The sequence below is a fragment of the Haliaeetus albicilla genome, chromosome 25 (genome assembly GCF_947461875.1).
Source record: "Haliaeetus albicilla chromosome 25, bHalAlb1.1, whole genome shotgun sequence".
NCBI lineage: Eukaryota > Metazoa > Chordata > Aves > Accipitriformes > Accipitridae > Haliaeetus > Haliaeetus albicilla.
In genome coordinates this window covers 7178889-7206401 of record NC_091507.1, presented here as the reverse complement: position 1 = coordinate 7206401, position 27513 = coordinate 7178889, and positions in this window count along the sequence as shown.

Below are 27513 nucleotides of genomic sequence, written 5' to 3'. Positions count from 1 at the left end.
AATTTCTTTAGTGTACCAACAGATCACGGTTATATTATCAGATTACACGTTTGGTACCGTTTTAGTGAACAGGGTTTTCCAGTTAAGTGTAGCTATATGTAGGCAAAAAGATACTTTTGATTCATTATATTTTCAAATGTACTCTTATCAAACCTAAGGAAACTTCAAAAGAATCTTGAGATTAAAGAAATGGTTAGAGAAGACAGTAAGATAGGCTGGTCACCAACTCAATCCCATTCCTTTCAGTGGAGTTGCAATATTCCACTAAGACCCAATATCTCAATAATAATAATAATAATAATAATAATAATAATAATAATAATATGGGATAAAGACAGTCATTTTAGAAATACAGAGAGAAAAAAGGAAAGGAGAAAAAAGAAAAGGAAAGGGAAACACCACCACCCCCCAACCCTTCCCAAATGCCACTACTGTTGGTTGCAAATTATTAGCCAAAAGTAATTAAATCTTCCTTGGCAGGTATACCTTGGTATTCAGGAAATAGCTCAAACTAGGAGGAATTTTAGTGAATAATGGAACAATCATTGGTATGTTGAGATATATGAACATTCTAGATCCAGTTTTACACAAAACAATACTTGTTAGGCTAAGCTATTGTTGGTAAGATATAAGAAACTTTTTTTTCTGAGACTTCAGCTGTAAGCTATAGAGTCAAGAACTGGAAATGTCAGTAGTGTAAAAAACGTGGATGTATTAATTGCTAATAAGTAAACAGCCAATATGGTATCTCTGTGAAAAGAAGAAATAAAATACCACTACACATCAAGTCAAGTATTTCCAGGAAAATATAAGAATTGATGCCTCCAGCAGTGAGAAAAGGATGTGGCAAACTGCCTTTGCTAAGTAGATAAGTGCACAGTGTACAGAAACCTGAAAGCCATGAAGGTTGGTAATTGTGTACTGAGCATTTTGCTCCAGCCATAATATTTCATGCTATAGAAAGGCTATTTGATCAATGAAAAATAAAGCATTTGAGGAAGAATATCCTAAAAAAGAGTATCTCAGAGATATTATCTCCCATGGCAGAGGTAAAGGAAATATGCTAACCTATGCATTCTTATGGGACAGAAAGATTCTGTAAGCATGCAAATGCGAATCAACATATGGAAATATGAAACAGATGGAGGATCTTGGACAAAATTTAAGTGCTACATCAAATTGCTGTGAACCTGACATTTTACTGCAGGAACATTAAAGAGTAGGTCTTTTTTTCCAAGCATATTCCCTGGATATAGTGATAGAAATGTAAGAGAAGTGATGTGTACTGTCATGTGTGCATCAAAAGAAAAACTGATCAAAATACCTTCCCTAAGACAAAATCTTGTCTCTACATTTCCTCTGTGAATTTGCGGTGTTATACTCAAAATCCTTTTTGTAGGCAGAGAGGAAGCACACCTTATAAGCACATGTAGATGTATGTATATAGCATATGTGTGCATATATATATGCATATATGTGTATACATACAAAGCCAAACATTTATTTTTAGAAAAACCAAAATCATAACAGTCTCGTTTAAGAATCATTACTAGTATAGACCTAATTTTTACAGTAAATGAAAGAAAGAATAATAGCACAGTCAGAATACTTCTATACATAAAAATCTCAGTAATAATAATAATAGAATTAAAAATTTAACACACACACTTCTTAGTTTCTATCCCTTTTCCTGATTTTTATGCTCATCCTTTCCATGCTCCTCTAGTTCCTCGTGTTTCATTCTGGTGATGGGGTGGAGGTGTGGAGCGTGTTACAGAGAGTTGTCCATATCTGGAGTCCTTCACTGGGAGGAATATGATGTTCATGTCAATGGTTTCTTCTTCCTCTCCACAGGAGACACTTTCAGAGTCTTTCTATATGTTTTTTGAACACACATTTACATGCATTCTCCACTCATCTGCATCTCCTGTTACATCCAAATGTACTGTATAAGGTGCCTTTTATGCATGATACTATTCCTTCATCTCCTTTGCTACCCAAAACTGAGTTTTGTCCACCTCTAGGTCTGCATTTCTTTAAGTGACAATTAGTGATTTTCTTACAGTTCGTGGTCCCCAGATCCAAGCCTGTGCCCCATCTCTAATCCTCCCATGCAGGTACCTCGATATGCTGCACGCTGTGTCTCCACTTTTTTGAAGACCCCTGCTATCATATGAGGCATGTTTTTGTCTACACCGTGTCAGTGTGTTAGAGTCATAAATGTCTTATTCTACATAGAGTAACTACTTATTACTGCTATCTATATAAAACTATGGTTGTACTACATAAAGATAAATGAAAGTAAAACAAATGAGCCATAGACACCTGGTCAAATAAATTGATGTTACAGTTAAATCAAGGCTGCAGGCAGGTCAAGAAAAGTTCAGACAGAAGAAACCTGACAAAACTCAGTCTTGAGGCTTTGCAAATTCAGTACAAAGCATGTTAGTAGCAATGGCAATACTGCATTACAGGGCCACATGGTGATAATGTCTTGCATTTTTATCACTAAAGAAAAGGTTGATCATAGTGATGGGTAAATATTGAACTCTAGTACAGATAATGAAAAAACAGTATTTCTCAATTTAAGGAGTAGTCTGATACGACAAAACTCATATATACTGACAATTGCCATGTGTTGTGCCTCTGCAATGTCAAGATTTTGTTAGAAACATTATCTGTATAAAGCAGTTATCCGTGAAGTTACCCGTGCATTATCTGTGGATGGAGCAGAGAGGAGCTAAGGGAGAATTCCTAAGCAGCACCGGTGCCTCTGTGAAGGGTGATTCACACAGATTATTTCAGTGGGCTGGAGAGGGAGAAGAGAGGTATCTTCTTGGCTCATATGAAGATATTGCCCAGAGCTAAGGAGTATAAACACAAAATTTGACAGTGTCAGGCCCTAATGTTCCCTCAGACTCCATTATTCATGGGTGGATCCACAGACAGTAACGCTAACACACCCCACATTTGTTGCTGTTGTGACATGAGACAATTCTGTACTGGAAAACAAAACTGTTCAAGGTGGTTATCTTGCATTCATATGAATGTATGAAAAGGGAAAACACATTCTGTTGAAATCATACTTATCCAGTAAGATACTAATGTGTAATTTGTAATGTATTCCAAAAGAAATAAAGTCCTTAAAACTTAAATGTCACTAATGATCTGAAATGACACTAAATAAAATGTAAGTAAGCCTGTTTAAACAACACTAAATACTTGCCATTGAATAGTTTTTGTATTTATAGAGATTTCTTTCTCCCCTCAAATTATTTATTATATTTGACAACTTGTGCAGTTATTCATGAGATTTCTCTGAAGACGGCAACAAGTGAAGAGCTCTTATGTGAACAGGCTATAATGGGATGGCAGTAAGTGCTCTGTCCCTAGGGCTGGCTATGAATCATACATGCAACTCCTAGAATTTGCTGGCAAATGTTTTTAAAACCACATACAACAGCAACAGCAACTATAATTCTTAAAGAAGAGGAACATACAATAATTTTCGCAGAACTTGAAAGACATAATAGTCAGATGAGAGTATGTTGTTATAAATTTACCACTAAACAGTTATCTTAATATAGCCACAGTTTGGTCCTATCACATGACTGAGCAGGAAGAGCCTGTGATCTCAGATGAATTTATAAACTGACAAACTACCATCCTTAGGTTGTTAACACAGCACTGAAAGGTAACTAGGTATGAAGGGAGGAGATGAGAGCAAGAATAACTGCCACAACACAGAGGCTATTATCAACTGAAGAAGAACCAGAAATGGAAAAGGAGAGATTTAGCCAGAAAAACATCTATGGATAATGATAAGGCAAGCTGGGGCTTGAGGAATGAAATAGAAAAACCTTCACACAACAAATACCCATGGGTTTTTGGACTATCACAGTATTGTCTTCGCTGGCAGAAAAAAATTGGCAAAAGCATTCCAGGTTTGAGAATTAAAGGTTCGTGGTACTCTGTGCACCTACCCCTAACATCTCTTCTCTTTTTCAGCAAGTAAAGCAGAGATGTTTACAAATATGCATTGCACAAAAACATTTACTGATTCTTTGGAAATAAGAGTTTGTAGGGTAACCCCCCTCATATGTACAAAGCAATATATGCATTTCATAAACAAGTAGATAAATAGACACACTGGTAGGAAGAAATAAGCAAGACTTTAAAATTATCATTGTACAAAATATCAAACATTCATGCATGGCAAATATACAGAACTTTTTCTCTATTATCTAGAGATATCTGTCTACACACAAATACCATACACATGCAAGAAGCCAGAGGGAGGCAAAATATGTTCTAATCATAGTCATATCTGAAATCACTGTTTTAGAGCACTCTAGAGATAACTGGTGCAACTTGGTATGTTGCTGTTAAAAGGGCTTTTCCCAGGTAATCTCTGACTGTGAAATAGCCTCAGCTCTGTGTTAACAACCTATCACACTTATTATGACATATAAAGTACAAAAATGCATTACCCTCAGAAGTAACAGTTTGCGATTAAAAAGAATAATTTTTTGGAGTGGAGGCAGGTGGTGTGAGGAGCTGTGGGAGCCAACACCATGGGCAGATTAATGCTGAGAGATTGGAATTTTGTTTCTGGTAAATATATTCAAATCCCTGAGGTCATGAATGGTGCAGTGAGCTTGAAGGTGGTATGAATAAAGCTGTAAGCAAAATGTCACTTACTGTTTTTTATTAGAGGTTTCCTACTTATTTCCACTGGCTCCTATTAAATTCAGAGAGAAAATATTGATTATGCTGGAAGTGATTAAGTGTGAGACTGAGTACACATATTGTGCAACCATATTATTTATGTATTAAAATTAACTTTAAAAAGCCAAGCCATGTACTAACATTCTATCAAGAGCATCTGCCACACATTTTGTCTCAGTAAGTCATGCTGAATGCCTGTAATGCAAGACCAAAACTGGCTTTACACATCTGCCTGCCAGAGGGACAACACCTCCTTGAAGACAGAAGCAGTCTCCTATTGGAAGATTTCAGCTTTTCTTGTAAGACATGTTCAGAGAGTAATTCTGAAAAACTAATTTACAAGGGAAATATTACATCATATTTAAAACTTGACTATAAAATATCCAAGAAATTACTTCTCTCAAGTTTACTTTGGGTATAGACACACGTGAGTTATGTGACACAAATACTGTGCTGTAATTCTGTACTGTGTCCAAAAGGTAAACAGTCAGAAAAAGAAAAAAAAGAAGAAAAAAAAAAGTTCTGTTAAGTATCTAACAGACAAAAATAAAAAAAGAAAAGAAAATACTTTTTAAAAGATCTTATTTGGTAGCTTTATAATACAATAAGGATTTTGAAAGTTACAAATCTAGAATCTGAATTTATGTTTTTTATGCTTTTACAGAACTGACCAAAAAAATTCAGAGTTAAATACCTACTAGATAAAATAAGTATTTTTTTCTTACAGATTTGATCAAAGCAAATTTATATCTGAGTTTATAAATGATTGAAAATTTAAGTGTTGATCTCCTAGATCAGATGTCTTCATGAAAAAATGTATTTCTTAGAGAATTTATAATAACTGCATATTATTTAGGGAGTTTTGTATTAAAAACTATGTAAAGTTCATGGTCGACATGGTAAGGATCTAAAATGTAATTGTATCTCCTGCAAATTTCATCACTGATTAAGTATATTTGAACAAACATCTAAGAAAGTTTCCTACTCTGGACATTCTTATTGTAGCTGATTTTACTTTTGGTTTAATTCAATAACAAGTGGTGGTGCTGCTGTTGTTCTTGTTCTTTTGATCTCAAGATAAAAATAACTTTACATTGCTGTGGGTTTGCTTTTAAAGAAAAAAAATCACACTTTAAAGTGATAGGGAACAATGCTGAATTGCAGCACATTGATAACATTTAAAATATTTTTATTGTTATTCTTCAAAATTTTGATACTATTACAGAAGGAACTGAGGCAAAATTGTCAAAAAGATAAAATTACAGGTGCACTGAACTTGAACAAACTGAACAGACTTCAGTGTATTAAATAGATATGTTTCAGAAAAGGCTTAGAGCAGTTTTCATTTGTGCACTTTCAGTGATTTAGAATGGGGCTGAGGGGAATTTGAGAACAGAACAAAGAAATAGACATGTAGAAATGAGTCCCATAGGAATTGTGAACTTTTATTTTATGTGGGTTTTGAAGGGGAGGGATAGTTTCGGGGAGATCATGCATTTGGGTTTTATAGGGGTTTTGGTTTTTTGGTTTGTTTTTTTTTGTTTACTTTGGGCTCAGATTTCCCAGGTTCCAAATGCTTTCCAGAATATAACAGGTGTGTGTTCCACTTATTCACAATGTTATTACAGGTAGAACTGGGACTTTTAATGATTAGGTACACAGTAGTAAATAGTGCAAGCTGCAGTAAGCAGAATTCTGTGTTTGTTGTACAGTCTTAGCTTATTGTAGTGCATGATTTAAACTATCAATATACCTACTCATGAGGTAAGCAGCTACTAGAGAGTTCTAGCACCTTTCCAACATACCAACATCATAACATTTTAGTGTGCATGCTGGCAGATAAAGTAAAAGCATGGGTAGAAAAACCTTTACAACCTTCTGATTAAGTGAGTATTCCATGCTTCCCAGAGTCGTAAGCCCTGAACTTATGTTTTAGGCAGCTTATTTCTGTACTATGCTCCTAATTGTTGATTATGTGTTTATATTCCTTTGTTTGTTACCAAAAATTGGTATTCAGAAAACTATTTTGTCAAAAGAGGTATTCTAGAAATTGAAATTTACTTAAGATTAATTATTGAACATGACCAATGCTAAGGTCTCACTTTTCATGTTAAAATAGAGATGTAAGAAAATGATCCAGTTTAAAAAAAATAATGTGAAAGATCTATTCAATATGTAGCCATTTCTATTGCCTTAGTTTTGCATCTCATGAGTTTACCTTAAAATTTTAATTAAAATGAGCAGAAAATCTCCCAGCAAGATTCAGTTCAAACTAAAGATACATTAATCAACTGCATGGGAGATGGAGTTGCTTTAGTTTCACTGAAAACTTAATAATCTTTTAGCAAATGTGAATTGAGTTGAAGTTCATAATGTGCACACAGATCATAGTAATTATTTGAATCCTATGGGCAGTTGAGACAAAATCGGTTTTGGTACACTTTGACTTACAACTAAGGACCAGAACATGTTGTATGACACAGAATGCAAAGAAGGAATAAAGGAACTTTTTTTCTTTCAAATATGTTTCAATGCTTCTCACTATCAGCATTACTTTTTTATAGACATATACATATAATATGTACACATATACTTCTGTCTCTGTATAACACACATGCTTATCCTTCTTTTCCAGAAATAAAAAAAATGAGAATTTGCTAATGCCTAAGTATTTGGGTCCACCCTTGAGAGTGTCTCATTTTGCATTGCATATTGCATCTGTGGGATGGCCATAAGAGTTTACTAATGCTCATGATATGTTTTAGTCTCAGAGCTCTGACAATGCTCATGAGGGTCATGTGCATCTCAAGATACATAATAACTGAACATTCTGAAAACAGGTATGCTTGGCACTTTTGGATATAAATAACAAGTTACTGCCCTGTAGGATTTAAAATAAAGGTAATACAGAGAGCTCATAAGTAAAAACTGGTGACTGATGAAGAAGCTGAATGTGTATCACATTTTCTTCTGGTGCTCAGATTGCCATATCAGAAGCTTTTTCACACTCCTTTGCAATAAACCTTATCAGATCAGGAAGGAATGAACCTGCTTCACTCTCTTAACTACTCTCTTTTCCAGCAGTGCTTTAGGGTTGTTAAACCACTGTATGAGCAGAGAATATTGCCTGTATGGACCTGGATTACAGAACTGAGCACAGAAAGCATCTTGTGCAAAACTATTTATGTTACCTGGTGAAAGCCTAAAAAAAGCAGTAGAAGTTTACTGTAAGGGTAAAATACAGGGGGTGGTAAAAAAGTCTTGTGGTGGCTATTTAAAGTCATAATTTCCACATGAATGCATCTTGCAAAATAAAAGTATATACATTCTGCCAGGAAAGAAGAGAACTTCTTTGGTCTCAATTCATTGCATCGTGGAGGACAAAAAGTTAAAAATAAAACTTTCCACACCCACAAATATCATACCAGTGAGAATAAAGCTGTAGCCTAGTATTAAGGTAACACAGTTTGTAAATGCTAACCAAAAACTTCCTAAAATCTGGAAAATCTGCTGAAGCAGTTGTTCACTTGGAGGCTAGATAGACTACACAATAGAGATGTACTAACAAAGAAGACAACCCAACTCTGCAAGAAAAAATATCCTGGGTGTGGCTGTGATTTGTGCTGCAGATACACATGAATCAAATGAGTAGCTGTAGAGCATCCTTATATTTTCTAAGAGTAAGAACAATGTCCTGCTCTCTAGGCTGTTTCAACTCAGATCATTCAGGTTTTCTTTTCTCTCTTTTTCTGTCTTTGAGGATGAAACCTGGTGTGAGATGAAAGCTGATTTGTATATCAATGCCTCCTGAAATATAGATATTGTTTTCGAACTCCTGACTACTCAACAGAGGTTGCATCTCAAGACATGCAGCTATTTGGTAACAGAAAAGCAGCAGAGGCAATCCTTTAATTTGTAGACCTACCACACAACTGCCTCCTCAGGGTGAGAAAATTGGTGTGATCCAACTGTATATGAATATGGAAAGAACCATTTAACTTCTAATTACCTCAAGTAAATACCAAGTTAAGGTACCAAATGACGCCAATCGGCTGTTAATGTCCCAAACATGAAAAGAAAAATCAAGAAAAGGGAGGGAAAGAGAGGAGAGGGGAGGAGAACTAACTTCAGAAAATCTGTGAATTTAAAAACCTACATGGAAGATAAACATGTGGCCTTGATATAGATGACCAGTGCTGATTCATAAGCACTATCAAATCTCTGAAAATGGTTAAAGTTTATGTATCTGCTCTAAAGTCTGAATCTGGTTTGCGACATAGAATATTTAATAGCTGTTACCTTAATTTTGGCTACTTATATTTTTTATTTTGAAAGCCATATTTCTGTGGATTCACTTACTTAATTTTGTCAATAGCAAGAAATCGATCTGTGAAGTAAATTTATGAATGCATATCAATGTGTTGAATTTTCCAGAAATTAGAAATTTAAATTATCTGGCTTTAAATTTTCAGAAATTTAAATTTGGTAACATTTATCATCATTATTGTTCTTCTGCTGCCATAGCAGCTCATGAATTGTGATAGTAATGCTCTGTGGTGTTAGCAATGATATTAACAATAGCTCTGTAGAATCCAAGATCTGCAAGAAGCATGGCTGATCTAAGGAATTCTCTTACAGAGTCTTTGTTTTGGTTTACTGTTAGCAGTAAACACTCTGTGTCAGAGAGTAAGCTTACTACAGACTACTTTCACAGTCAACCAACACTACACTTCTGACTTTGCAAATACATTATAGTACAGTATTTAAGGATAATGTAAAAAAAAAAGCATAAAGAAAGTGACATTAATGAGGTAATTCAAGATTGTGATCTACAACAGCTAAGTGATATTGCACTTCCTTCACTGCATCTCTGAAGCATAAAAAAACCTGAGGCCATGCCATTCCTGACAGAGGAACAAGCCAGAACCCCCACTTTAGAACACATTACAACTCACCAGTAATTGTGTGTAGTGAAAACAAACTACCTTACATTAGTCTGATTTCAGCACCGAAAGTTACCCTGTGGTTAGGGTGCCCTGATCTCCTTCACAGAACAACTTGAAGGGGTGTTTTAGGTTTGTGTGGTGGCGTTTTGGTGGTGGGTGAGGGTCCACAGGGCCAGCTCCTGTGAGAAGCTGCTGGAAGCTTCCCCAGCTCCAAGCTGGACCCGCCTCTGGCCCAGGCCGAGCCCCTCAGCGACGGCGGTAGTGCCGCTGGGAGAACGGAGTTCAGAGGGGAAACCTGCGGTGAGTGGGGGGATTGGGATGGGAGAGGAACCCCTCTGTGGGTACCAAGGTCAGGGAGGAAGGACGGGAGGAGGAGCGGGGCAGGAGGGGATGCCCCCGCAGCCCGCGGTGAGGCGGCAGGCTGTCCCCCCCCAGCCCATGGAAGGGAGCGGGGGAGCGGAGGCCCCCAAGATGGCCGCCACTCCGTGGGGAAGCCTGCGCTGGAGCAGGCTGGGACTGAAGATCGGCCTGTGGGAAGGACCCATGCCAGGGAATTTTGTGAGGAACTGCAGCCTATGGAAAGGACTCACCTTGGAGAAGTCCGTGAAGGACTGTTTCCTGCGGGAGACCCCCCATGGCGGAGCAGGGCCCGAGTGCGGAGTCCTCCTCCCCTGAGGAGGAAGGAGCGGCAGAGACAAGGTGTGGCGAGCTGACCCCAACCCCCATTGCTGGGGGAGGAGGGAGAGAGAACCGGGAGCGGAGTTGAGCCGGGCAGGAGGGAGGGATGGGGGGAAGGAGTTCTTAGGTTTGGGTTTACTTCTCAGTATCCTTGTTTTGATTTGATTGGTAGTAAGTTAAATTGATTTTGTTTCTTCCCCAAGTTGAGCCTGTCTTTTGCCCGTGCCTGAAAGTGGTGAGTGATCCCTCCCCGTCCTTGCCTCGACCCATGAGCGTTTCTTTGTATTTTCTCCGCATCATCCCGTCACGGGGTGGGGGGAGAAGTGAGCAAGTGGCTTCGTGGTGCTTGGTTGCCGGCTGCACTTAAACCACAGCAGGGGGATTCGGAAGCAGGGTCTTTTGGTTGGTTTTTTTTTTCCATCACCTCAATACTGCGTTCTCTTTCTCTAAATGTGTGTTCTCAGGGAATGGTAGGCAAGTCTGAGTGAAATAATTCTGAATGAGCCATCTGGTGTACTCAGTGGGTTGTTGGGAAGCAGCTGATGAAGGAGCCAGTTCTGCAGGCTTACACTAACATGGGTAGGACAGTAGTTCCTAAGTCATTAAAAACTTGATTCTACCTTTTTCTGAGCTGTATAAAATGGGTAGAATAAAATACTATTGGATCACAGGCTTTGTAGTGAATGTGGAAAGAGTAAGACAGAACTGGATGTTTGTAAAAGCCATGAGTGGAAATTTTCTTTGGGACTCAAATACTTAATTAGGGAAATCGGAGACATTTCTTTATGTCAGAATACCCTCAAATTATATTTAAAAATATTCACATGCAAGTTTTATAGAAAAAAGGAATCACAAGGTCTTGCTGTTACACAGATCTTCCTTTGTGAAAATTTTAATAAGGTAATGTTTGTACAGTCAGGCTCATAGAGATGTGATTGTATCACTGTTTTAGTATGCAAAAGCCTCGTTGCATGATTTGCAAACAGAACTTTTGTAGTTCAATTTCTAAGCAAATTATACAACCTTTGGTTAAAAGCATTAAAATTTGAAATGGCATATAAAATCATTACAGAATTACTTCAACCCTGAAAGGGTTTGCAGATTTGTATTATTTTTAAATACACTGAAGTACGAAGCATGTTGTTATAACACGGAAGAGGCTAAATGATTTTGCCTAAATTTCAAAAATAATGCTGAAATGCAAAAAGAATGCCACTTTCTAAATTGACATTCATGGGGGGGGGAATAATTAGAAAACTGTAAATATCTAAAGTGCAATTCCATGTTAATAAAATGTATTGCTATAAAGAAATAACAAAGTAAAACCCTAATTATATTGAATTTATTAAATAATAAATTAGCATTTTTCAAAATATCAGTGGATACCATAAAAATACTGTAGACACGATTCTAACCTTTATGCTACACACTTGCTTGAAATTCAAGCCTTGAAAGAAATTAATGTCCTTTTCTTGTCTGGCTTTCACACCATTACAGTAATTCTACTTACTGCTTGTCATCTTATTTACAGTATTTGGCAATGTTCAGTACTGAAAAGCTTCTGTGTTCCAAGAGAACTTACAACTTCCCTTAATTTTACCTCTTCTCCATCAACTGTGTTCACCTCATTAATCCTAAACCATTTCATGTGTTGTGCACATACCTATCAGATTTTCAAAAGCGTTATATAAATGGTCATCCTCATGCCCCAAATCTGCTTGCTAATTTTCATCATAGAGTTTCTGAAACTACATCCAAATGAGACAGCCCCCAGCTCCCCCACCATGCACACTGCATAAGCCTGAGCCAGGAGGACAAAGTCTGCTGACATTTTCCTCTCTCCTCTGCTCTACATACAGTTTACAGGATTTAATGCCTCATATAGCAACATGACTATGTTTAAGGAGAGATTGAGGAATAGTAGTATGTTTCAGAGTAGCATCTAGGTCACAAGTTCTAGTCATTCACATTATAATCTGGCCAGGCCAGCAAAAGCAGTAGTAAAACTCTTGCTTCTGTGGTAGGGAGAACTATAATAAGGTGAAGTTTCCAGAAAAATTAACAACCTTTAAAAGGCAAATGCATAATTCCTTTGAAAGTAGTTTGGGCAAGGACCAAGGACCATCTTCTGGCATTGAAATAGCATTCTGTTCCTGTGTAGTTTACTAAAGCAGAAACTGCCTCAACCATGAGTGTGCTTGTATCCCAAGTATTCTTTTTCTATGAAATGAGGGGCAGCTTGTGGCTTCTTACATACTAGTATCAATATTAAGTTTAGAAAACTTGTGGTAATATTTTTTGGGAAAAAAGTCTACTGTTCACTTTATTCTATTATTCAACCTGTCATTGTCACATTATTACCAAGCAAAATACCTTCTTTTTTTCCGTTTTGCATTCATACCTTTCAAACTCATCTTAATCATCTGCTTATCAATTTAAATACTCCTTTGTTTGTCTAGTTTAACATCTACAATATCATTTTCTATACTCTTTTTATATCAGGGATGTAGCTATTCTGCTTTTTTCTATTGCATTATTTAGTTTAAAACTGAATATTATTTCAGTTTTTCACATCTAACTATTCAATCTGTCACCTTCTGTATAGTTCCCAAATATTATTTTTTAAAATTAAGCTTATATGATTATGAAACCCGTGTTTTATAGATGTAATCTGGCCCTTCTGTCAAGATTCCCTTTCCTTACTCTATTCCTTTTGGTTTCATCTCAGGCTTTCCATTTCATTGGTACCAGTTGAACACTTTGCTACACAACTAAAATATTTCTAAATTGTAGTGATATTGGAAATAAATTACAATACTCAGCTGATTTACCCTGATTTACATCTGAAAATTAGACAGCTAGGTGGGAGCTGAGTTGAGTAGTTAACCTGACCTCCTTCAGGTGTGGATCCTAGGAGCAGATGGATCACCATCACCTGATGCCTCTTTCTGCCCATTGTCTGATAGGAATTTTGGGTCAACAGCTGATATTTAGGCATCTAACTTCAGTTCAAAATTTAAGATAGACCATAGAGATTTGGTCACTGAATGTTAGGCTAATGAGCCAGTTGTTAAACAGGTAAAGTTCAGTTATTTTAAAGTGTCTAGACTCAACATAGTGAAGAAAGAGTTAGGAATTGCTGGAGGGCTTCCCATCTTTGTTTCCTCTGATTCTATGATTTGTTGCCACTTGCTTTAAAGACAGGACTGCTGGCACATTTAGTCTAGAGCCTGCTCTTTGAGATGTCTCAATTTATTTGTGTGTTCAAGTTACTTAAATTTATGTGAAAAAGATGTATATAGGTGGAGGACCCTAATAAATCATTCTGTCTTCCATTAGTCCCTGCTCACTATTCTCAAGCCTCATAATATACTGTATAAGGGAAAGTATCAGAATATAAATCTTGCCACAAAGTTTGGGGGGAAAAAAAAGTGGTTTGCTGCATGATTTTGATTACCCTTTATTACACATTTTTATAATTTGGGTGAGTATTTTTGTATCTTAAAATATTACAAAAGGACTTTTGTTGCCTTGTTGCATCAAAATCAGTGCAAAGTAACATCTGTATATCATTGAACTACACTTATTAATAGACATTCTCTGGATTTTCCTCTGTTACATACTTTTTAGTGACAATATATTAACTATATATAACTGGTGGTTATAGTCCTACCAGTGTGAGCCCAAATACATGGAACTTCCAAAAACCTTCATTTTTAAATTGTATACCAGTTTGTTTTAATCAGTCAACTTTGAAATTGTTTTTATTGCAATATAAAGTATGAACTTTAATTTTTCTTCAGATAACTTCTTTCTTCCATCTCTGAATTGCATGTCGTATAAAAGATTAGTTGTAGTATTCTCATGGTGAATCTGAAGTCAAATAATTAGTAGTTTTGTGTTTTGTGCTTTGAATGGGAAGCCATCTATAATCTCTCAAATCTTTGGATGTCATAGTGAGACTACCTGTGTTTCTAAAATTAAGTTTCTCTGGTAGTCTTTTTGTTAAATAATTAACTACTATAGCTGAATAGACAGGGTTGGTTATTCAGCTTTTTCTATTTGCATCTCTAAGGAGTTAGTGGTAATATAGTTTATAATGTTTTGGCAGATACCTGAAGCATTATGTACCTCTTGGAAATCTATTAGCACTTGCATTCTGTAACATACTACGCTTCCCCTTGGGTGTCAGACTGACAAGTTTCTTTGGTATTACATAGAGAACTACAAAATGAAAAGGTCAAAAAATCTGACTTACCTATGTACCTGTTATAATGAATTCTGATCAATTAATTCCTGTTAGATTCCTTTTATGTAGCCAGTAAGGTCTGAAGTGATGCAACTAAAACTATTCTGTTTCATTCTGTCCTGGTTTTTTAATTAAATTATGCCAAGAATTATAATTTGTACCTGTCCTCAGGCAGTTGCCTTAGTTTAATATTAGTTCCAAAATCTCAGTGTTCACAAGGTAGTTTTCTGTTAAGACTTAAACAAATGATGCAACAAGGAATGACTATCTTTCCAGTTATACCAAAATTGCAAGTAACTTAGCAGGGCCATAAAAAAGTGTTTAAGCTTATGGATTTTGATAAATAAAGCAACACAATTTCTAGGGGAGCAGCCAAAAACCCCATCAATGCAAATATCTTGGCTGATGAGAGGGCTTTTTTCTCAGGAAATCTGGGTAGGAGATGAAACTGCTTGTTGGAAATATTTTTTTTTTTTTTTTTTTTTTTTTTAAGGGACACAGTAACTTTCCAGCTGATTGTCTGAAGTATGGAAGTCGCCTGTCTTAAATAGAAGTTAAAAAAAATGTGTTTTTGTAAGATTACTGTTTACTAAGTTCAAAAGAAAGGTTTATTCTTGCAAACCATTGATGAAATATGAAAGCATCCTGCTGTGTACCCAAGTAGTTTGGAGAATTGCAAGGGTAACATTTTTGTCCTTTACCTTCTTACAGTACTGCAACTCTTAACATAACAAAAATTATTAAAGGGTTGGGTTGTAAAGAGTATTTATATATACATGTAATATGTGTACATTATTATATAATACATTATTTCATAGCTATCATGCATTATAAACAATGTATTGCATAATATAAAATTTATAATATGTAATAGTATGTATTTTCAAGAGAAATGTGAAGGAGGGATACACACTGGTTTCTCTGGCACTGTAAAAATATACACACATACAGGCATACTTTAAATATACAATATGTTTTCCTTTGCAGTCAAAGATCATATCCTTCTTGTCCAGATTATATTGTTCTACTCAAACAATAGCATGTATATTTAAGAAGTCCCTTTCACTTCAGTTTTATGACACATCTGGGAAGCCAAGAACAGATTTCATGATGGAGTTGCAGCCTTCTAGTCAAAGCTGGTGGGGTTACCTTCAGCAGTCATGCAGCCACTCCAGCATTTGTTGATGTTAACCCTTATACTGGTCTGAAATGCATCCAAATGAATAAGAGGAGAAAAAAACATAGCTTCCATTTTCCTAGTGCAGTTCAAGACTATTCAGGTATGTTTCAAGACTACCTGGAAGACTTCTCAGAGCTCCTAGTTCAGAGCTTTCTCCTGCAGTTGGATATCTATGTCTACTCTTGTTTTCTTGGCACTGCAGGAGGAGGAAATGTGCCTTTTATATAATAATTAAAACACTGGCTTAAGGTATGAAGACATCTGTAAGCACTCACATGTATTCCTCATTCTCAGGGGGAAAAAAAAAAAAAAGACGAAAAAAACAACACAAAACAAAAACCCCGCCCTGGAATAACTACATTGCAATCTTTGTAGTGGATTAATTTGACATTCTCAACATATCCCATCAATGTTTTAACATCTGTGTAAATAATTAAAATGTCAATACTCAAAAAGACAAACACCAGATGAATTAGACTACAGCCTAGCAGTGAGAATACTTGTATTGGAAGGAGTCCTGGATCCCATTTACTTCTCCAAGACCTTTTTTTGAATGTACTAACATTTATAAAATGTGTAATGGCTCTAAGCAACATGGTATACCAAGCTTAGGTCATCTGATCCGAAGAAGTGAGAAAATCATAATCTAGAGAACCATGGTGAGGCTTGTGTTTGCTTTCTTTCTCTGCTTACTCTTTCACCCACAAGAATATTTTTTTGCCAAGAGAAACAGGTTTCAACAAGAGAGGCAGTGTCCCTCTCCTCAGTATAGCCTACATGTATAGAGTGAGGGGGATAAAGCATTCCTTCAGGGAAAGGAAAGGGATCATTTTAAGTGCCATTGAGCAAACAGCAGGACTGCAGCCAAATGCTTGAAAAATGTTCTTACTGCTGGTGCATTGTATTACGCTACAGCTTTACTATATATGTATCTTGATAACATGTTCACTTTCTTCTCCCTTTCTCTGTTATTTAGAAGAAATTGGTAGGTGTATCAGCATTTTGGTGACAAATGCAAGCCAGTGGATACACTGTGAAAATACCAGCTGAGGAAGTATAGCTGGAAACATGACTGATTTCTAGACCCTTTTTGTGTTTAGGAATATGTGATAAGTTCTCAGCCCTGCAAAGTCTGAGACAAATGTGCATATTTCCAGAGACAGACAACAAGCAACTTTAAAAAAAGACATGATTAAGTTCAGAAGCTTTGCAAAAGAGACAGCAGCTGGTCATATCTGGAGGAGCAGAATTTCAGATTGGTTGGAATTTTGTCTAAATCCTACTCATTTTTTATCTGGAACACTGTTCTCTCCCTGTGTAAAGGCAATGGTTTTATACAATGTTGTAAAGATGAACAGATTAAAGACAGAAAGGATCACAGGCAATTTGAGAAAATGAGCAACCTATAGCAGACAGGCCTCATTTTGGTTCTTGAACAGCCTGAAAGTAACAGGAGAGGCTGCTGATTTGCATGGATCCACCTACAGTAAATCCAGGAACGTAGTACTGCGCACAGTACTATGGCCCTTGCATTTATCCTGGACAAAGCTGTAGCACCTGCTGCCTACCCTTGATGTCCACTGCAAATCTGACCATGGAATGCGGGAACAGATGGTCAGTGTGTGCAGAGTATCTTCTGGGTAGCTCAGAGCCACTGAACAGGAGCTGCGCTTGTGTACTGGCTGTTTGTCTGTGTTTTCTGGGCATCAGGCAGACAGCTGGAGTTCCTGTCCCAACAGAGGTAGGCAGAATCCCAAAATCCTAGATAAATGGTCCTATTCCCACATCATCTACAAAGGCAAAAAATCAAACTGGACCAGAAAGACAGAAGGCAGTGGTAAGAGGAGGACTAAAGTCTCCTCAGGTCCCTGGTAAACCCATGTGTTTAAAACAATGTCACCAATTTGTCTATCGGGCAAATCAAACCCTTTAAAAGATTAAAGTCTAAATTTCACTACAACTACAGCTGTGTCAAGTCCTGCACAATTTTACTGGAGGACAAAAGAAAACAAAGAAAGAAGGAATAATGCTGTGGAACGGGTGAGGGAAAGCAGACTTGCAAAAGTCAGTTTAAGTCAATCACTGAGCGTCACTGATGTTTTTGTATCTTTGTGGAAAGATGAATTTGGTCTTTGTGAGAAGTAGGGCTTTGAACACACACACACACACAAAGTTAAACATTTCCTTGAATCAAATTTGCGGTTTACTTGGCTATGTTTATGCACCTTATCTAATGGCATTTCAGTGGATATTGAATGAGTTGACTGGAAATGATGTTTTCACAAACGCAAATGTTAATGGAACTGAATTTTAATGCATTGCAGCATTTACATAGGAAATCTGGGTCCAAGAAAAATCATTTATGCAGTTATAAAGCAGAAGCGACTACCTACGTATTCAAGCAAAACCAAAGAACACAGTTTTATTTCAGATAATCCAACACTCACAGAGCCTACGATATAATCCAAAGACAAATTATTATTGCTGGAGTTTGCTTGGAGCATAAATGTCAACAGAGAATGTATGTAGTAAACATTGTAAGCTATCCAGGCACAGACTATTGACATAAAAGCTGAAGTCTTTGATTAAACTCCTATGTAGTGTTTGTTTAGATCCAAATGCAGCACAGATCCAACAACTTTTTCCTTCCTCCCAGGAAGAAACAGAGCACCAATTGCAGGTTTAATGCAGCAGCAAAGGCTTTAGGTTCTCAAAACATAACAACCCTGAAACAAATTATTGGAGTCCTTTTGCCAAGAAATGAAAGGAATGCAAAATGAATATATGAAAGAAAATAACATACTTTAAGAATCAAACATATCAGCTGCAAAAAAATTGGGCCAATTTACTGTTGAGACTCCAAAAAAGTTTTTGGCTTGAAATGAATGTCTTCAGGATCTATTGAATCCAGCAGGATAGAATAGAGTAGTGTTTGTCTACAAAACTTTGAAGACATTTGTTTTAGTTGTTTTCCAGTAGATTCACTGTGCTGGTGTTGGCTGGGGTAGAGTTAATTTCTTCATAGTAGCTAATATGGGGCTATGTTTGGGATTCTGTGTCTCTGCCATGCTGGGACCAGGTGCCTTTTGCTCCACAGGTTTTCTCAAAGGTGAGATTTCTCTGGGATGGGTCTAACCATCAGATCTATTCCTCTGTCCATGTTTTAAACATCTTGTATTAAGATTTTGATTCCTTCTTTCTTTTTCATAAACCACAACTCATCACCTCTTTAGTTCCACTAATGAAACTCTTCCTAGTGCCACACTGTAAAGTGAATTACTGAAATAATCAAGGTATTTCAAAGCCCTAACCAAGTATCAGAGCAGGGTATTGAAACATTGGTCTGGCACAAAATGGGTGAAAGCTTTCTTAGGACTGACAGACATTATATTAGGTTTCATTTCTATACAGTTTGGGTGCAGTGTTAAATTCCTTAGCATTGTATAAAGCTCTATAGCTTGTGGATTAGTAAGAATATGGTAGGTGTGAAAATAAATGCTAGATTCTAGGAAGTTTAAACCTGCAACAGTATTCAAAGGGTGTTCAAGAGTATTGCTGTAGCCTGAAGAGAATCAAACAGGTTTAAGCAAGCAGATTGTTAACTACCATTAACATTGCTGTAATTGGATAGATGTCAAAGTGTTAATAAGTAATGAGACATTATATATATACACAACTTCATATATAAATATATACACATACATATAAAAACAGGTATGTTTCTTTTCTTTTTTACTATTGCTATGTAACCTGAGTTTCAAGGCCTCCTGAGAAATTTGGAAATACTAAAGTAAGAATGTGAAGTAAGAATGTAGCCAAAAATGTATTAAATGTATTTGGAAAAACATCAGTTCATGTCTTGCAACATGTCTTAAAAGACTGATTATTTCAGTAGTCCACAGATAAACCAGCTAGCTAGAAAAAATATGATCCAGAAATGAAAAGCTTATCAGAGAAAACAGAAGTTAACAGAATGCATGTGTTATCAAATTAAAGAAAACAACTGTCTTCTGTAGAAGGACCAGTTAACATCATACACGGGGTCTCTCATTTTGGCAATGTAGAGTAGCCATGAAGTTGACTGTAACTTAACAACACAGATGGAGCTGCCTCAGGTTTTGGTATATAAGACTATAGCTAACCCTGCCAAGCTGTGCAGTTTCCCCTTTTCTTCAGAATAAAGTTGGCAGATTATTTTATAGGTGGGAAGAAATGATCGCTCATAAAATTTGTACTGCACTGCTATCTATGTGAGCACTGCTGTATTATAACTAAAGGGACATTTACCACTATTGCTTGTGCCTAGTCTTGTACTCCACTCTTAAAACCTGGCTGTAATATGCATGCAATGTTAAGCAATCTACTGCTATGAGATCTACCATATAATCTGTCTACTGACCCCAGCCTACAACAGACATGTTCCTTTTCTTCTTTGCAATGTCACACTTGGACTGTGGTGTGAAAGCATGCATTTCAATAACGCGTTTTTTTTCATTTTCCAATACTTAAAGCTTTCTTTTCATTCTTTCAATCTCAGTGAATGACATAAAATCTCCAGACTGATGAAATTACATAACTAGAACCTCAGCTTATATATACATATATAAATAAAAATCAGTGCTTAGAAAAAAATCTTCCATTTTACAGACAAGGATCTGATGCACAGGCAACAAACTTTACAGTTTACCTGAGCAGAAGCTGAAGATAGTCAGGGAATTGTACTAGTATTATCAAGCCGAATTATTAAATAACGGTGCAAAATTACAAATAAATATTCCAACGTGGAAGCTTTTAGGAACACTTTAAAACTTTTATATTAAATGAAGGTATTTTAAGGAGAAACTGTAATAATAAATGAGATCTCCACAGGAATCACAAGTGCATCTTTTATTATCGGTGCTATAAAGAATACTAATCAAATTCTTGATGATGAGAGACTTAAAGTTCTACCTACTTTTAACAAATTAATTCTAAACATTTAATTTTAACTGAAGTGGAAACAGATACTTTCATTTAAGACTATGTATTAAAAATATAGCAAATTATCCTTTAAAACAGTTGTTTTATTGGATAATATGTTCTTTATCTCAGAAACTTTTAAAATACAGCTAATTAGGGGCCTCGCCAAAGGCATCATTTAAAAGAATGCTTCCTCTGAAATAGAAATCACAGTGAAGAAATGTTTCTGGCTGTATAGATCTTACACGCTTTTTTTCTTTCACTTTTTTTTTCCCTCTCAAAAGCTAAAAAGTATGGTTTCAGCTTCTCCAGGTGACAGAATATAGAAAAAAAACACACAGACTTACAATAAGGTTTTCTGTATTTCTACTATGACTTCACTATTACTATCATATGAACACTATATCTGTTATTGTAAAATGTGCATAAATTCATTGCATCCCAAAATTCTTTCACTAAGAAATCTTAAAAGTTTGCAACTTAAAGACATTAAACCAATTAGGCCTAGGAGTTGTAATATTGACATAAAAGTATACGCCTGTATGCAGAAATACTTATTCTGGTAAATAAGTGTCTATAAAATGGATTCTGTAGCTACAGATTTATTCTTACTTTATTAGTGTGTCAATAAATATAAGCATTTTTCTTGAGGTTTTTACCACAGCAATTTCTGTTTCTCAGAGAGTAGTGAGGTAGTACCAAGTCTCAAAAGTTTTGTTCATTGAAATAATGTTCATTCTCCTCAACTTCTGTAGACATTGTGTCAGACTTGTGTAAACTTCAAGCTGGTTATTTTTATTTATGCTGAGAAGACTTTCATTCTGTCTGTTGCCCATTGAAATGAATAGGACTACAAAGCAGTAGGTGATTACTCAAGGCATAAGGCCTAAGGACCTAGCCCATCACTGTTGTTATTTTATTAGGATGTACTGTCAATGTGTAGTACACTTGCATGAAATCCCTACCTATATTATCTGAATTATTTTTGACTTTCAACATCAAGAAATGTTTCATCATTAAATATTCAATACTGAATGCATTTTATGGATTCAATCTTATTAAAAGTCATAGCAGGCTAAGAAAGGTTGCAATAGGTATACCTTGAATATTGTAGTAACTCGTTTCTGTCCTCAAGAGTTTGGTCTTGTCCTTGTCCAAATTATCAGACATCTTTGAACCCAGAATGACACATAAGAAGGGCTGTACCTCTAAACAGATCTGTTGACCATAATTTTCTTCCTAGTAGCTGGTATAGTGGTGTGTTTTGGATTTAGTATGAGAATAATATTGATAACACACTGATGTTTTTAGCTGATGTTAAGTAGTGTTTATGCTAAGTCAAAGATTTTTCAGCTTCTCCTGCCCTGCCAGTGAGAAGGCTGGAGGGGCACAAGAACTTGGGAGGGGACACAGCCAGGACAGCTGACCCAAACTGGCCAAAGGGGTATTCCAGACCATGTGACGTCACATGACATCATGCCTAGAATATAAACTGAGGGGAAGGCTGGTCGGGCACCACTGCTCAGGAACTGATTGGGTGAGCAATTGCATTGTGCATCACTTGTTTGTATATTCTAATTCTTTTATTAGAGTCATTATTAATGTTATTATTAATATTTTTTTTTTTTCTGTCCTATTAAACTGCTCTTATCTCACGAGTTTTACTTTTTTCCCGATTCTCTCCCCCATCCCACTGGGTGGGAGGAGTGAGCGAGTGGCTGCGTGGTGCTTGGTTGCTGCCTGGGGTTAAACCATGACACTAAGTAGAAGTGAGCAGCGTAATAAATCAATGTGGAAATCTTGCCTACAGATATTTTATCTTTTCTAGAATGGAAGCTTCTACTTCAAATCAGAAGCTTTAAGATGGTTTGCTTGAGTATATTCACGAGCCAGAAAATCGTTGCATTTCCTCCAAAATTTCCTTCTTCAGACTGGTGTGGAGTCCAAAGCAGCTTTCTTCAGCAAACCTTCTTTGCTGTCTCAATAATTTAGGGCATTTCTCACGAATTTAGATCCAGGGAAGCTACCACCTAGCTCAATAACAGAAAGGAGCAGTCTCTGTTCCTCTTCTCTGAACTACTCTCAGAGCGTTGCCTTATCCCAAGCATTGTGGATTATGTGCCGCATACCTTATAGCTCTTAGTTACACCAAAATTTTAATATGGGACAGAGTCAGTAAAACTAGACATTTCTGAAACAAACAAAAAACTACATGATCTATGTCAGAAACAAAGTTACTGACATTCAAAATGGAAAAAAACCCACATCAATAGTTCTCCCACATGTTAAATTCATGAAGGTTGTTTTGTCAATGATAAAGTGGAAACTTTAAAGACTATTAGCTATAGAAAAAGTAATTCTTACTTTCCCCTTTTCCCCATCTGCTTTCCCCTTCCATTTTCCTTCAGTTGCTTTGCTGCGGTAGGCTTCGTTTTACCTCATTTGCTGTCCTCAGGACATACTCATATGGAGAAGACATCTCCATCATTTCTGTGCAGTATCTTCTGAAGCGAGAATGCTATTAAATATTTGGCCAGCAGTCTTGCTTCATTTTCTTCTCTAAGCATGTCCTATAAGTATATTCAATTTTGTTCTCCGGTTCCGTTTCATCAGTCTCACTGTTCCTTTTCTCTCTTTTTATGCCCCCTTCTTAAGTGTTTTCAGTCACGACTCAGGGGATTGTGAGCTTTCTTTTCCCCGTTGATTAACTGGCTCCACCACGCAGACTCAATACCTTGAAATGCATTTCTTTCTTTTCACTCTAGACCTCTGTGTACTTTACAAATAAATTTTGGCCTGTGCTTGGAAGCTTTGTAACAGAGTCTGAAGGGACCTATTTGCCACAGTATGAATCTCTGATGAGCAGCTCACTGCCTGATCCTTAAACACTTGCCCTTTCTGAAGTGAAGGGATTCTTCAGCATTTCATCTGTTTTTGTGATTCAAGCACTGCTGATTTTGCAACCATTGCTTTCTTTTAACAGTATCACAGGCTTGCCCTGATGTTGTTTCTATGGCAACCTGTCGTCCTTTCAATTTGTTTGACCAGGGAGCACACAATGTAGTGCATTTGTGCAACTGTAACTTAAAAACAGCAGGTGACATTTTAAAACAAAAGCAGCAAGCTCCATCAGTCTCTACCTCCTGCCCCTTTAATAAATGTAATCTCCAAGCCTCTAGAGTTTTGACTGCTAATAATTTGTTTCGTTTATGAAAAGTATGACATAAAAAAAAAGAAAGGAAAACATACATAGTACAATAACTGCTACCATAACAATATTGGAATAAAACTTGAGAAACCACTGAAAAGTACACATTTATTCTTTTCTGATTTCCTCATCTCTGGGGTTTAACCTTGAACTTAAACAATTTTAGAAACAGCAAAGAAAAGCCTATTCACTAGTATTACATAGTATAATACTATATAATAGAGCCTGAATGATCACATGGAAATTACTGACTCATAGCATTTTGGGATTGAGAATGAAAAAGAGTTATATTTTACAGTGGGCTGACAAAAAGTTAAAATTGCCGTATTATAAAGGATTTTTATGTTTCCTTTGTTTGTTTGCTTGTAGCATTGGGAAAAGGAATTACATGTTATGAAGGCTTAGGGCCACATTCATGCAAAATGGGAATACGAAATCAACCCATATTACTTCATGCTGGCTTTCATGCAGCCATCTTCAGCATCTCTACAATTTTCTTTTGAGAGGCTACAATCATGAGGTTAGTGGAGTAAAAGTGACTCTAGTCGCTTCTTTGCCTGTGTAGAAGTCCCATTCTTTCCTGTGAGTCCTGTCATATTCTTCTTAACTTAGAGCCTTCATCAGCTATCTGATAAATAAAACCACATCATCCAGTGACTTGCAAATCCTCCTAGGCATACTGGCTTCCTGAGCAAAATTTTTATTGAGATCTGGTTTATGTTTAATCAAATTTAAAGTTTTCCTCTTCAGGGACACAACAGAGTAGAAGCAAACTTAGGCTTTGTGAAGTGGTCTGAAACCAACATATATTCTTAGGATTTAGCTTTTATTTAACAGGAAATAAAGACATTTAGATGAGAAATAAAATATCTTCTATTTTCTCAGAAAGGGTTATTCATCTCCTTTTGGATGCTGGAACATTACTGATCTGGATAGGAGACTTGCATAGGACTTACCTGAAATTTCACCTTCTTCAGATTTTGATAACGAATCTCCAGCTATGAGATAGATTCAAATTTGATACATAAAAAAGCTCTGAGGTCTTTTAGATTAAAAGTTAAAATTCAGCATGTCACACTGACCTTAACTGAGGTGCTGCATGCTAATGAAATTGATCTTAAATTTTGATTGTCAGGTCCTGTTCTATGAGTAAATTTACCATCAATGTATATGACATGAAACAGTTTGGGATAAACAAATTAATAGAAAGCATTTTTTTAAATTAAAATAATTATCTTAATTCTTATTTCTGTGCTGATGTTTCCTGGAGAAAAGTAGATGTAAAAAGAATTTTGCTTATGTTCTCACAGTGAAAATATGGAAGCAAAACCACAAGACATACTCTGTGGAGAAGCTGCATGTGCTAGGTTTCTAAAGTGTGGCTTCAGCATTGGTCCAGATAACTGCAGTGCTAGGAAAGACAGACATACTCCCTGCATTTCGATTTAGTATCTGCAACACATTGCCTCTGCCACTCTAATCTGGATCAGGAATGTACTGAAACATGCCACAGCTCCTGCTAAAAATGTAAAATATAAGATGAATTGTTGAAAACTGTAAAAAACCCTTGTTCGCAACTCATGTACAATGCATATCAGCAAAGAAGTAATTTTTTCATGCTGAGGAATATGATAAAGTCAAAACATACAGAGCACAAAAAAGTAGTTTTGTTAAGAAAATATATCGTGATAGAAGATACAATTTCATGATAGGAACATTTTAAGGAATAATGCATACAGGAAAGGGTTATATAATATTGACTACAAAATTTTAAAAAAACAAATATTTTTTCATACAAGTTATGCAATTACAGAGAAATTGTAGTAGTACTTTAATGAGCTGCTTAAAGATCAAGAGATAGAATAAAAAAACCAAAAACAATTCATAGGCAGAACAATAATGCAGAAAAATAAGCATGGGGGATACACAGATCAAGTATTCAGGAGAAGATGGACATAGGATCAAAATACATACAAACATTACATATGCATATGTACATGTGTCTATATATAAGTACATGTATTTTTTATATGATTAAATAACATATGCCAGTATAACACTCAAAGCAATTTGCATGAGCCTACCTTTATTTCGTGTGTTATTTGGTGTAATTACAAGATTTAGGCAAAGGACAAAATTATCCTCTAACAGTCTGTTACTGTAAAGAGCTGAAGTCTCAGGCCAGGCTAAATTTAAATGATCATCAAAGAAACACATCTGTCTGTTCTTTGTTAAGGTGTAAGTATGCATATCTATACTGCGTAGGATAACAGTATTTTGCCTGCAATATTAAAGAAATATTTGGGGATTATAAAATACAGAAGACAAAGCCTAAAACCCCCATAAATTTGGAAATACCATTTTAAAATACATCATCATTGAATCTTATTTTAAAAGGTGATCTATCCCATTCAGTTAATCAAAATGTCATTACTAAGTTCAACAGCACTTTAGGTTTAAGTATGTTTTTGTGTGTGATCTTTGTGATAAGCTGTTTTCGTGAGCAAACACTTCTACGCATTCTATTTCTTAGATAGAGCAGTATTACAGTTTCAGTTTAATTCCAGATAGGTTATTCTACAACCCCCTGCCTTTCTGCCTGCCTGCCTTTCAGCTTTCCTTCTCCCTTCATTCCACCTTGCCTTGCTTTGCTTTTCCAAGAAATTAGGAGGAGGGAGTTAGAGATGCAGGAAGGTGAGGAAGGTCCTCAGCGGTTAGGCTGTAGATTTGGAAAGAATAAATTATGTTCTATAAGTATTTCCTTCAAATGAGATAAACTACATACTTAAAATTGAAAAGATTTAACAAAATTTAAGTAAAATAGGCATATCTTGAATGACATTTGAACGATGAAGTAAGCTAATGAACATTTTGTTTCAAATCTTTCAGGATCAAAGCAATTCTATTAAAGTAATAGAACAAACTTAGTTCCACATAGCACATGCATTTAGAAGCAAGGTGAATTGATAAATACCTAATCATGTAATGCTGCTTTCTGACACAAAAAAGGGACATGATTTAATCTAATTATATTCAATTTTTGAACTTATCGTGAGGATTTTCTAATGTTTTCTTGAAAGACAAATATCTTTTCATAGCTTTCCTGGTTCAGATAGATAGTATGCCTTAACACTTGATTCTATATAGCAAAAAAAAAGTATCCATTTGTCAAAACTTAAGGTTCCACAAATTTTAAAGTTGGAACTTAATTCAAGTTTAAGGTTCTAATCTGATTGGATGCTGTGAAGTCACTGAAATTATATTTCAAAGGAATTTTACTTTAAGTGTTAATATTTTCTAAATTAAAAGAAAAAATCCTTATTCCAAAGTATTTCATATTTAGGAGAGAAAGTAAACTTGTCTTTGCAGAAGACCTGTTTTTATTGTGAAAATAGTATTGCAACGTATAAAGGTGCATGGATTAGAAGTTTAAAGAGAGTTAAGAGTAACTTCTTATTAACTTGTGTATTAATACTGAATCCAAGTTAATAGAAAAGTTAGTTTACGCTTTCCCTAGACTTCTAACGCATCCAACCTTAGTCAAAGCTCCATGCTTTCTGAATTT